Here is a 14171-nt window from a genome sequence, read left to right as displayed (position 1 = left end):
AATTTGATTCGAGTAACTAATTACAACTAGACAATAAATATTGTTCACTCTGCATATATACGTATTTATTAATTGTATAATTGATCAACTGCAATTACGTCACAGTTCATGTTTTATCAGACTCAGAATATTACATGGTTTGCATCAAACACGCTGATTTATAGGGATTTTGTATCAATGTCTTGCCGGGCATGATTGATGGTTTCAAGACAGTGTCGAGACGGTATTCATGATGAAAACTGTAAACTACGTCGGGATGAGATAACCCTGTCTGATCTATATTATCATAACCGTATTACTCAAGTGGTGTTACGAAAGTTAGGAAGGGTGGTTAATGAATAAATAGTGTAATCATTTATGATGTCTGTTCAAATGTGTAATCAAATGCCACACGTACAGTTTAACATTATATTCCCGATGAGTGCATGTATGTACTCGTATTGAAACACAACCGTATCACTGTGTGTACTCGTATTGAAATACAACCGTATCACTGTGTGTACTCGTATTGAAATACCACCGTATTACTGTGTGTACTCGTATTGAAATACCACCGTATTACTGTGTGTACTCGTATTGAAATACAACCGTATCACTGTGTGTACTCGTATTGAAACACAACCGTATCACTGTGTGTACTCGTATTGAAATACAACCGTATCACTGTGTGTACTCGTATTGAAATACCAGCGTATTACTGTGTGTACTCGTATTGAAATACCAGCGTATTAATGTGTGTACTCGCATTGAAATACAACCGTACCATTGTGTGTACTCGTATTGAAATACAACCGTATCACTGTGTGTACTCGTATTGAAATACAACCGTATCACTGTGTGTACTCGTATTGAAATACAACCGTACCACTGTGTGTACTCGTATTGAAAGACAACCGTATCACTGTGTTTACTCGTATTGAAATACAACCGTATCACTGTGTGTACTCGTATTGAAATACAACCGTATGATTGTGTGTACTCGTATTGAAATACAACCGTATCACTGTGTGTACTCGTATTGAAATACAACCGTATCACTGTGTGTACTCGTATTGAAATACAACCGTATCACTGTGTGTACTCGTATTGAAATACAACCGTATCACTGTGTGTACTCGTATTGAAATACAACCGTATCACTGTGTGTACTCGTATTGAAATACAACCGTATCACTGTGTGTACTCGTATTGAAATACAACCGTATCACTGTGTGTACTCGTATTGAAATACAACCGTACCACTGTGTGTACTCGTATTGAAATACAACCGTATCACTGTGTGTACTCGTATTGAAATACAACCGTATCACTGTGTGTACTCCGATTGAAATACAACCGTATCACTGTGTGTACTCGTATTGAAATACAACCGTATCACTGTGTGTACTCGTATTGAAATACAACCGTATCACTGTGTGTACTCCTATTGAAATACAACCGTATGGCTGTGTGTACTCGTATTGAAATACAACCGTATCACTGTGTGTACTCGTATTGAAATACCACCGTATTACTGTGTGTACTCGTATTGAAATACAATCACACCACTGTGTGTACTCGTATTGAAATACAACCGTACCACTGTGTGTACTCGTATTGAAATACAACCGTACCACTGTGTGTACTCGTGTTGAAATACAATCGTACCACTGTGTGTACTCGTATTGAAATACAACCGTACCACTGTGTGTTCTCGTATTGAAATACAACCGTATCATTGTGTGTACTCGTATTGAAATACAACCGTACCACTGTGTGTACTCGTATTGAAATACAACCGTACCACTGTGTGTACTCGTATTGAAATACAACCGTATCACTGTGTGTACTCGTATTGAAATACAACCGTATCACTGTGTGTACTCGTATTGAAATACAACCGTATCACTGTGTGTACTCGTATTGAAATACAACCGTATCACTGTGTGTACTCGTATTGAAATACAATCGTATCACTGTGTGTACTCGTATTGAAATACAACCGTATCACTGTGTGTACTCGTATTGAAATACAACCGTATCACTGTGTGTACTCTTATTGAAATACAATCGTATCACTGTGTGTACTCGTATTGAAATACAACCGTATCACTGTGTGTACTCGTATTGAAATACCACCGTATTACTGTGTGTACTCGTATTGAAATACAATCACACCACTGTGTGTACTCGTATTGAAATACAACCGTACCACTGTGTGTACTCGTATTGAAATACAACCGTATCACTGTGTGTACTCGTATTGAAATACAACCGTACCACTGTGTGTACTCGTGTTGAAATACAATCGTACCACTGTGTGTACTCGTATTGAAATACAACCGTATCATTGTGTGTACTCGTATTGAAATACAACCGTACCACTGTGTGTACTCGTATTGAAATACAACCGTACCACTGTGTGTACTCGTGTTGAAATACAATCGTACCACTGTGTGTACTCGTGTTGAAATACAACCGTACCACTGTGTGTACTCGTATTGAAATACAACCGTACCACTGTGTGTACTCGTATTGAAATACAACCGTACCACTGTGTGTACTCGTATTGAAATACAATCACACCACTGTGTGTACTCGTATTGAAATACAACCGTACCACTGTGTGTACTCGTATTGAAATACAACCGTATCATTGTGTGTACTCGTATTGAAATACAATCGTATCACTGTGTGTACTCGTATTGAAATACAACCGTATCACTGTGTGTACTCGTATTGAAATACCACCGTATTACTGTGTGTACTCGTATTGAAATACAATCGTACCACTGTGTGTACTCGTATTGAAATACAACCGTACCACTGTGTGTACTCGTATTGAAATACAACCGTATCACTGTGTGTACTCGTATTGAAATACAACCGTACCACTGTGTGTACTCGTATTGAAATACAACCGTACCACTGTGTGTACTCGTATTGAAATACAACCGTATCACTGTGTGTACTCGTATTGAAATACAACCGTATCACTGTGTGTACTCGTATTGAAATACAACCGTATCACTGTGTGTACTCGTATTGAAATACAACCGTATCACTGTGTGTACTCGTATTGAAATACAATCGTATCACTGTGTGTACTCGTATTGAAATACAACCGTATCACTGTGTGTACTCGTATTGAAATACAACCGTATCACTGTGTGTACTCGTATTGAAATACAACCGTATCACTGTGTGTACTCGTATTGAAATACAATCGTATCACTGTGTGTACTCGTATTGAAATACAACCGTATCACTGTGTGTACTCGTATTGAAATACAACCGTATTTATCTTGCCATTACTGATATCTTACATTCACGAATCACATCAATTATTAACATAATGTCTACGTCAGAACGTGATTGATAGTCAATTCGTGATGTGATGCTGCAGACTAATCTGCTTAAATTTGTATGCGGTGCTTTTGAATCAAAATCGTCTGCGTTTCCTGCAAAATTCGTGCACTTTTGGTGACAGATCTCAGAAGACAGGAATGTGGTTCTCTTCAAAGCAAGCTCAGGTTTATTGGTTAGTCCTGATAAAATTGACAAATGCGAACAACATATATGTATAATTCTGAATGTAACTGCGAAGTCGCAAATGCATGTGAACTGTATTAATTGACATAATACAGTCAATGAAAACAATACTTGATATTACAGATCTAAACAAAATAAACTCACACTGAAGTATAATAAAAACTATGTGATAACCCTTACATAATATAATTTAAGAAATTGTCGTTAATAAGTTCTTCTCCGACATTATGTTCTGATTCATGTTGAAATTACAAGTGAAAGTTGGTGTGTTCGCTAATAGTTCCCGACATTTTATATCACTGTCTTTTTGAAGAGCTGATGATAAATATTTGGCCAGGAAAAATACATTTCAAAGACATGTTTATGACTACATGACCATGCTGTGTGACAATATTTAATTATATAATACAAATCAATCTAGGTAGCGTAAATTTCCTCATTGAAATCTTGTTGGTGTTCAGCCCAAAGTAGAACTTTAACTCGGCTCTACTGAGGGGACGCGGCACAACAATATTTTATCCATTCTGCATTTTTAATAATTTAGCGCAAATATCTTCAGTACGACAATACGACACCTTATTTATCAGTTCGGTTATTATAGGGGCATTGCAATGTCATAGCATGTACATTGACTACAGCATAATGAGTCAAACGTAGCTCTATGTAGCATTATGATTTAAGAAAGCTATGGTAAAAAGATCGTAATTATCAGCGAAATATTTAATTCTACGTTGTGTTGTATAACATCAGTTCGCTACTCTAATGCCATCCTTTATACGTGTCAAGTCTGCACGTCAACTTTGAAATCATCAGTCTCATCTGATCATCTGTAAATGTGATGTGTTTCTCTCTTAAGACACGATGCACTTTTATCTATATGCCAGTGTGAATAGAAATACAGACGTGTTACATTTAGTAGTGTTTCTTGTGTCGTTTCATCGGACAGTATAACCAAAATTATTCAGTATTCATTATATGTACTCGGGCAACTGACAAGCTGTTTGCAATATTTGCAAATACTTCTCATTCAATCTATTTTACGATGCGTGTTCAATGTTTTTAATTATACCCTGAGAGGGGATGCTTGATGATATTTCTTAATTGCGTCACGTATTCGAAGCTATTGGAGAATTAGGCGTCAATGTCTATATATCCACTTCCATAGAATGATACAATGTCGAGAAAAGCGAATTCACACGATGAACAGATGTTTGGAATGATTACACATGAACGTGTAAATAAAGCGAATTTTATATTACAAATGTATCTACAAAGGTAATTAAATGTACCCGTTATGGTGTTATCGAAATAAACTTGAATAACAACACAAAATTCGCTGCACAAGTGTATACTTATATGTGTCAAGTCATGTAATGCGACTATGGAAACAGAATACGGCGCCACATTGTCTGCATTACGTGATTATGCATATTATGGCATATGGTATGGATGAAATATATACGTGAATTGAATAATTATTATACTTATGCAATACACAAAAAACAATTATCAATCGCAGAGTAGGTTCTGAAGTAGCTGTTAACAAGGTTGGAGATGAACTATTAATTCAGTCTGGTTATTTAATTTTTTTACTAGAAAATACTTCCATTGAGAATGTGCCGTGTGAATAGTTACAAGCACGTGTGAATTTACATAACAGCGCGCAACACAGGATTCAATCGCATAACGTGTGTATATTATCAGGTTTTCTATTTACGGAGGGGAACTGTCCATCTAATAAAAGTGATCTAGAATATTGATAAATACATGGCGTCGTGGTTGACAGAGTGTGTGCCATTGATGGCACCGACCACTAAGTAACATAGTCAAGAAGCGAATACATGACATTGCCGGATTGAGTGTCTTATGACATGGTACGATATTCTTTGTGGAGAATATTCATTTATTACCTGAGAAGTGAGAACAAATATATATATCAATAATGTCACATTAACTTACCAAAAGCAAAAACGTGTATTTTTCTTTCTGAATGACGCAATTTGATTGGTCATTTAAAACTTAAAAACTCTACCCGAACAAGCTATTAATTGTCGAGTGGGCCCTCTGATCTTAGAAGAAATCCAGAATCGTTTCCTTTCTCCTGCGTTTCTCATTCGCCGTCCCTGTGTTTCTGTACATCGTATGTGTACTTGTCTAGAAAATGAGACGTCTGATTTTTTGTTCATTCCATGGCAACCAGACCGTAAGTTTAATTGAAACAACACTCGGGTATAATCTCAATCCAGACAAATGTGTCAATTCGCGCATGCGCGTTGATTGCGCTTCATCGCAAGGACGTCTACAACACAATTAACCAATCACAATATCACGAAACTCAATCTACTAACATCTAGATGGAGGATCTGACGTCACACAGTCTATCAGCGCTCGTCTCTAAGTGCGCATAATCTTCTAAGAGACGGCCCCATCTACACATAGAATCAATCTACGCCCGCGGGACAGATCACATCGGTAATTTACAACCAGCATTATATCACAGTGACAGTGACCATAGTAACGACCAATAAATATCGTCGATGAGCGTTATAGGGTATGCCATAGGTATATTACTCGCAAGACAGTTGGCCTTACGCAATCACATACAAATACACACTATGTATCTCTCAGTGCATCAAAGTTGGTAAAAAATTGAATTTTTAGAAACAATTCAAAATATTTATATTTTTCTGTGTGGCAAATAACAAAAAGCAAATACAAATCGTTAGTACCCGGTGTTTCCATGGAAACGATGACTTTACTATTTCCCTACTTTGGCAGCCATTTTGGATTTGAATGTGAATATCTAATTGAGGTTCACAATTCAAAAACAAGGTAATTACGCTATTTTTTACTTGTTAGATTTCATACAGTCAATTACAAAATATAATGTAGCAAACTTAATCCTAAAAAAGTGTTTTAGAACTTTTCATACGTCTCTTTATTTTGCGCTGTGACAGTGTGAACCGTGCCGCGCTTTATTGATTTGTTGATGGAAAAAAACAGAAAAATTTCAATTGAAGGAGAAATGTCAATGGAAGGAGAATAATGTCACTCCTTTGGTTCGTGACGTTTGAATATATTTCCATGACAATGCATTTGTTGCAGACCCAGGAAGAACAATAGAATCTATCATGTTGTTGATGAAGATGAATAATTAATTGTAAACATATTTGAATTTCATGTGACGTCACGGTACATATCCTGCATATGCGCTGAAATGTTTATATATGCAAATCACACACGTCAAGTTATACGATCCACCAATATTATATTGCTTTGTTGCCATGCAACAAGGAAACCGATCTATTATTCAAATGTTTTCATACGAATGTTTTCAAACATAGATCAGTTAATCGTCATGTTATTCAGTTTAACCCTTGGTTGTTATCACACGATGAGTTATCACACACCTAAATGTCAGGGTTCGACCGTGACGAAGATCCAGGAACCCGTAATTATTCGGAGTTGTATCGACCTACAAATCATTCGTTCAACAACAATTTGATTTTCCATTTCTAGTATACTAATAATTATTATGTCACTTTCATTTCGATCATTACGTACCAAACCTAGGGAGCACTATTACTCAAGGGCATAATAGGTGGTCTGACAACGACCGGTTGCATTATAATTGTCAGTTATTAGCTCAGTAATAGAATCAGTATTCAAATTATGCAACGATTCGCCAGTGGGCCATGCTGAATGACTTCGCTACTTACGACAAATTACGACGCATAAAAAGGTATTTTTTTGCTGTCGCAATTATAATAATCCCTCACTCCAAATCAACTGCATTATTATATTCGTATCAATTACGAATACAAAATTGCTTTCTGATTTGTTTGGAGGTGGAAATCTTAGTGGTACTCATTTTCTTAAAATCCATAGACAAGCTTGACTAATTAAAACAAATGATATGCATTAACACATAGTGGCAGGTACGTAAATTCCTATTTGAACAATTCACGTTATTTATATTTCGTTATTGCTTTTAAAATTTAGTTAACCGCTGGTTTAGTAGCCTCGGGGAGTGGCGGAATCGTAGCCGCTCACAATTCATATCAAGTTTGAACAATATCCATATTAGATTTCCGAGACACCACATCTATCGTCAATGATATGACGTAACAACAATGTGACAACATTCTTTGGGACTGTACGATTATACTATAACGCTATATTGAATAAGAAAATCGGATTTGTTTAAACAAAGTAGCTATTGTTCGTGGATATATATACACTATGAATACATTATAGTAGGCACAATCCGGAGTGAAAAGAAAGGAATACAATGAGCTCATCTGTACACGCGATTCATCAGTGAATTAGAAACTGTATCAGCACGCTCGAGCAAGAAGATCTGTTTTATTGAACTGCCAATCGCACCTGTCAAAAATGATAAACACACAGGTAATCAAGCCACCGCAAGTTCAATTACATTATGAAGGCAATCACTGGTAATTCACGCTTTAACTTAAACCCGCTTTTATAATTTAGTTTATTGACCACGTGAGTGGGCATAATATTGGGCATAGCGTTTTTTATAATTAGTCTTTGTGTAAAAAAATGATATGGGTACAGTGCGCGTTCCAAGCGTCTCTTGACACGGCAGTGTGATTAGGCATGCCGTCCACAAACATTATAAATAATTTATTACATTTAGAACATTATTAATAGTGACTCATACCACGCACAAATCATTCATCCACGCAAATAACGGTTATGAACTGCTCCATAGCTTCTCACAGAATAAAAATTTGATTTTTCACCGCACCTAGCCGATGCTGTTACTTCGTTGGATGAGAAACCATGCCCTCCAACTAGGCTGCGCAGTCATGACTGCGAATCTGGCGCATCTGAGCAAGCGAAACGAGTTTCTTAGAAAAGATGTCCACGCCCTTTTCCCCACTTAAGGCCAACCATTCATAAATATGAACCATTTAAGGAGGGATAAGAATTGGAGGGAAATGGTTCATTTTTCAACCTTGAAGCTACATAAAATGCCAGATGATTTTCATAAGATGCGTAAGATAGTTATTACTTACCCGTATGCAGTCATTAAATACAGAAATATGTCCGAATCAGACAGTCCAATGCATGGCAGTTCAGTCGAAGGTGATGTGAATGAACAGCGGACTCGACGTGATGTGAATGCAAAATTGCTTTTAACCACGTGACCAGCGCTGACTACGTCCTTATTGTTTTGTCGCCGTGTGGGGTGTACTTTATCGCAGATATATTATAATTCTTCAAAGCCAAATAATGTGCAGCACATTCCGTTATTAAAATTTAATCTATATATATATATATATATAGATATATACATAATATTATTGTGCAATATATTTTAGCGACATTTTTCTTCCGTTAAACATGATAAAATTCATATTAATTTATTAGAAAAACGATGCTCGTTTGTTTTCGATGTCACTCGTATCAACTAAAACTGCTATTTAAATGTCAAATATCACAGCATTGCACACATTTATATATATAATCATGCTGTGAAAATTATATTTAATCCGATTTTAACAGTATACTTTCACTCGATACTCAGAACAAACATTCCCACATGCCAGTGTTGCCGGAGTAGCATATTCACACTAATAGATCACTGAATTCCTCTAAGTTGTTTTCTATCAACGAGAATTAATGTTAAAATCACGAACACATACATTTCGATGAGAAAAAAAAATAATGTCGCTTACTTTCTGTTGTTGCCAGTTTTTTTTCTTTTAGAATTCAAGACAGTCAATGGTCTCTTTGTACAGTCAATCTGGCAATGACAGGATATTCTATTTTGAACAATGTAACCAGCTGGTGTGCACAGTTTGGTCACGTGACTGGTCACAGAACATTGTCTTTAAAAACTTTGACATATTATTGAACTCAACTTAACCAATATATTACATATATTTGTTTTCATCAGTTGAATGACATGATTAATAAGCTTAGAGTGTAAAACAATACTGATGTCATTCACTACTCAATCTAATCATCGACAAACAATTTGAAAAGCGAACATAATAGCGTAGGTAGTAGCGGGGCCGTAGCGTTCATAGCCGAAACGTCCGTCCACCATTTTTGTTCTGCTACAGGCTGCTCACGGCAGGGAGGGTGTAAATCTTGCAATACACACGCCAGAATAAATCATAATTTGTGTCTCACCAGTGTATCGATGCAGTTGTGTTAAAGGAAAAATCAAGGCTAACAACATAATACTCCCAGAATAAAGAGCTCGGCAAATGTAAGAACATGCAATTTACATTAGTTGAAGTATCCTCTCTGCGATCGAATCAAATTAATCTTTAAAACGTCACGTTTACTATCACACACCCACTCATGAATAAACAATGACACATGAATAATTAATATTAGTCAAATGCCCGCAGATGCGTCCAGTCGGGATTTTTTTAGCGGTCAGCTTAGTTTTCGCGCTCACGCTAAAAGGACTAAAACAACAAATAATTAATTATTTCTTTTTGTAAAACAAAAAATAAGTTCCGACTTTGCCAGTCTAGAGACCCACCAGCGCATTATATCATTCTGATTTATTTACAGGTGTAAGTAAACATTTTAAATACATAAACATTAAGGTAGCGACTCGCTCGTGGCTTATTTTATTTTTGTTTTGTTTTTGATTTTCTGAACTTAGCTCAAATTATCCAAGTAATAGTGTAAGTTACAGAATGAAATTACGTTTAGAAGTTGAAGAAATATGATAAAAAACACATGGCATGTCTCAGGATCTATCGACTTTATTGTACTATTCACGATTCAACTTATTGGTTCGCGGATTACAACAGATTACGATACTAGTAATCAATAGTTAGGGAGAAGCTGCTGGTTTGGCGCATCACACACCGCTCTGTTTGAAAAGGATCACGGGATTTTGAGTGTGAACTTTAGTTGCGCTTCCGTATTTGAAAGAGAAGAATCACTGTTTACAATGTCTGGAAAATTCCGAAAGCGCAAACGTGGTAGATCAAAGAAGAAATTACCAATGTCGAAAGTGGCAGCTCTAAAACTAAAACTCCTGAAATTTCTCGACCACAGACTGTCTGTATGTTTCGATATACTGGTTTCCTTATCGCAGTTTCTGTGAATGACATAATTCATTCTTTTGTTTTGCAGGACGACCAGGGTCATGTTGGCATAGGTCGAAGGAAGGACTATTTTACAGTCGCATTGGACAGAAGTCGTTTTGTACGAACACGCTAGTAGCCAAAAAAGAATGAGTCATTTTACTTGGCCGAGTTAAACCAAGCTATCGGTCGGCGCAATATCTAAAAAAACCTTTAAGCAATTCACGATCACTACAATTGTAAATACCAGATTTCGCAGCGTTTGACATCTACCGTATTGGGTAATATCAGTTTTATCTGTGAAGCTTCTTATTCGGGTTGTGTTTTACAGTCCACCGACACAAGCGGTCACGGTGTCTTCGCCTTGAATTAAGAACAAACGTGCGCGATCATATCCTCGCCTTGAATCACGCACCCTAGATCATTAACATCTCTTGTTCAACAATTAATCTACAACAACAACAACAACAACAACAACAACTACAACAACAATAACAACAACAATAATGTTGTTTGCAGATACATTACAAGTCAAGAGTAGATTATCCTCTAAAACAAAACGCGTTTATAACGGATTGAAAATGGCCGCCGTAATCATAGAACATTTTCGATTTTGTTGTTGTTTTTTTTTTGCAAAAATCATTATTGTCAGAAAATTTTAAACCGTATTTGTGACGCATGAAACGCGTTTGTTACATAACTGATGTTTCATTTTTCATTTTCTGCCGCTTCCACTAACTTTGAACCACTGTAAATGAAGACTGGGTGAGCCGAATTGGCTGGAATGTTTACGTCTTTTTCAAATGAAATTCACACACAGGAATGTGTCTGCACTTTTTTAAAAACAAATATTAGGTCACGAGTTCATGTTAGACTATCGAAAATGCGTGTTTTGAAATAAAAAAAACTAAAATAATAAGCTAAAAATAAATTGTTAGATATACAGTCAGGTGCTCATGTAGTGTCAAACACATTCACATACCCATAGTTTAAACCATTCAGCGCGTAAATCAGAGTTTTCATCTCGAAGTTACAAGGCTTAGAGTGATAAAACAAACAAATGCGTCTTTTGGGGAAAAACGAGTCAATCGTTAGAAATTTCAAAACATTTTTTGCACGTCACCAGTCGGTTTTGATCGCATATCTAATGATATAAATACAAACACATATGTGTTCATGAAGCACTTATTTTCAAAAGTATTCCAGAAAACGAGCACAAACACACTTTTCAAACCAAACCACCATTCATGACTGCCTGCAGCCTATTCATTAGACAATTATACGTTTCATCATTCTCGGCAGACATTTAGGATGAGTATAACAACATACTAATTGATTTCAGCACTTTCAATAAAAGTTATACATAGACTTGTATTGGCAGTTCATTTCCCCTTGGCACATAAGTACAATTTACGCAACAATGCTTTTATACTGATATTTAATTTTTGTTTAATGTATCCTTAATTACGTAAATTTTAATATCATAGTTATGTTTGTAATGACTGTACCATGTTAATGCACTTATTTCTTTATTCTACTAGTCCACGGTTACAACTGTTTAGTAATCCACAATGTTACTATAAAGGAAGTTGAAATAAATAAATAAATTTCGCTTTTGCAAGGAATTCAAAATTATAACAAAATAGCGTTAAATATTCCTAATTGTCTCATAATATTTCACAATGTTTTTGAAACTGTGTATTTCAAGAAACATTATAGTTTTGTCTTTTGTTTTGAAAACATGACAAGGAAATTCTCAAAGCATATTACAATATACTTCTTTCATCGCAATTGTGGTATGTATAATATATGTTATATTATTTGGTTATTTCCCTTGCTACTTATCGAAACACCGCCCTCTATAGTTATTCAAAATATTCCTAGATTCGATTCAAATACACTGTTACATAAGTAGATATGTTGAGGGCAGTATTTGTCTAAGAAAGTATTTGCCAGAAAAATTTAATAAATTTAACAGACACCTGGTTGAAAAGAATCGATTCCTTACTCTCTGCGTGAAGGCAAATGATAAACTTACAATAGCCATGGACACAGATCATTTAACAATTTATTTCTCTAAACTGTGAAATCTTACATCCGATATTGTGTGCAAGCTAAATAAAACAAGTTTTCTATTTATCCTAATTCTCGAGTCAGCCATAGGACGACAGGGATGAGACAAAGCCAGCAGCATATCGGTTTACACAGCTCTGCTGATATAGCTTGTTACCAAAAATGACAAAGATATTCACACTAAAATTGAAAATGTGTCTGTCAGAGTTCCATCCAAGCTGTCTACATATAAAATATAAAAGCAATTGGGGGAGGCATTTTCCATTTTGAAGAAGAAATGGATAGCCTTTGTACCAAAAGTGAAAAAAAAATCCAAAATAAGTAGAAAATTGAAGGTCACAAATCCAACTGAGGTCCACCCAAGGTTGCGAATTATGATATATCGTAGCAACTGGTCTAGCATTTTCACGAAAAAGTTGAAAATAACACCTTTTAGCAAAAATTACGTTTGAAGATACAAATCTGAGAAAGAACCACCCAAGGTACATATATACAAATTATCAAAGCAAGCTGACCTTTCAGCCATTCTCAAAAAGAAGTAGAAAATGTAAAATTGACGCCAACGAACGACGACGGGACAATCAGTAATATGAACAGTTCTGCTTTTTCGATAAGTCGACAGTAGAGCCGACAATTAAACAGTGCGACCACACATGGAAAACTTTGTTTCAAACTTCAGATAACTTACTTACCTTTTAAATGACACTTCTTCGATACAATTGTTTGAAAGCACCAACAATTTGCAAATTGCTAGATGTACTGTTCGTAATTACGTAAGTTATTACATAGAACATTTATCTGTCAAGCATGCATCATACATCGTTACTATGCATTTTTTTTTCAGTTATTGTATGTTACTGTGGCAACGTCTGAGAGATTGAATTGTTTAATATTGACATAATCTTGGAGTTATTGAAGGAAAACTTGAATTTACTTAATCTGTTTATTCTAATATGTGGGCAAAACATAATCTAGCACATAACAACATGCTTACGCCAGATATTGTGTGCATGGATAGAACGATAATAAAGAATTTTAAAGTTTACCGTTACTTGGCCGAAAACAAGAAATACGTGAACACTTGATTCTTAAACTTTTGCATAATGTAACATAATATGTATTACATAAATTCAACTAGGTTGTTACCACATAAGTTTTGGGTGTCTTTTCTAGAGATCTTTTTTCAGTAATCTTTACCGACGTATCAATTAAGCCTATTTTTGTATATATTAACAACATCTTTTGTAATGAGTAATTTTTACATTTCTTGTATGTGCACATTTAGTAGAACTGCCGTAGTTGTCATTTACCATATTGTTCTTTCACTATAGTAATTTGAACACAAAAATAACAAAAAACCACGATGACAATTGCAATGTATTATCTATTGAAATATATATAACTATGTTTCTGGTAATATTCATTCAAAATGTGGTCATTCAGAGTTATTGTAAAAACAAAGAAGAGACGAATGCAAAATAA

At 35.5% G+C, this 14171-nt stretch overlaps 1 protein-coding gene across 1 annotated transcript in view; it reads right to left on the bottom strand.

The window, feature by feature from the left end:
• The window catches only part of LOC102800732 (uncharacterized), a 29232-nt gene extending 20568 nt beyond the window's left edge, over positions 1-8664 (bottom strand). The window contains exon 1 of the mRNA XM_006814285.3: positions 8577-8664. The gene's annotated coding sequence lies outside the window, so the exon portion shown is untranslated. The remainder of the gene's footprint in view (positions 1-8576) is intronic.
• Positions 8665-14171: the final 5507 nt, after the last annotated feature.

The sequence above is a fragment of the Saccoglossus kowalevskii genome, chromosome 18, assembly GCF_978046115.1.
Source record: "Saccoglossus kowalevskii chromosome 18, keSacKowa6.1, whole genome shotgun sequence".
NCBI classification, from domain to species: Eukaryota; Metazoa; Hemichordata; class Enteropneusta; family Harrimaniidae; genus Saccoglossus; species Saccoglossus kowalevskii.
Note: the sequence above shows the minus strand (reverse complement) of the source record. Positions and strands in the feature narration are given on the sequence as shown.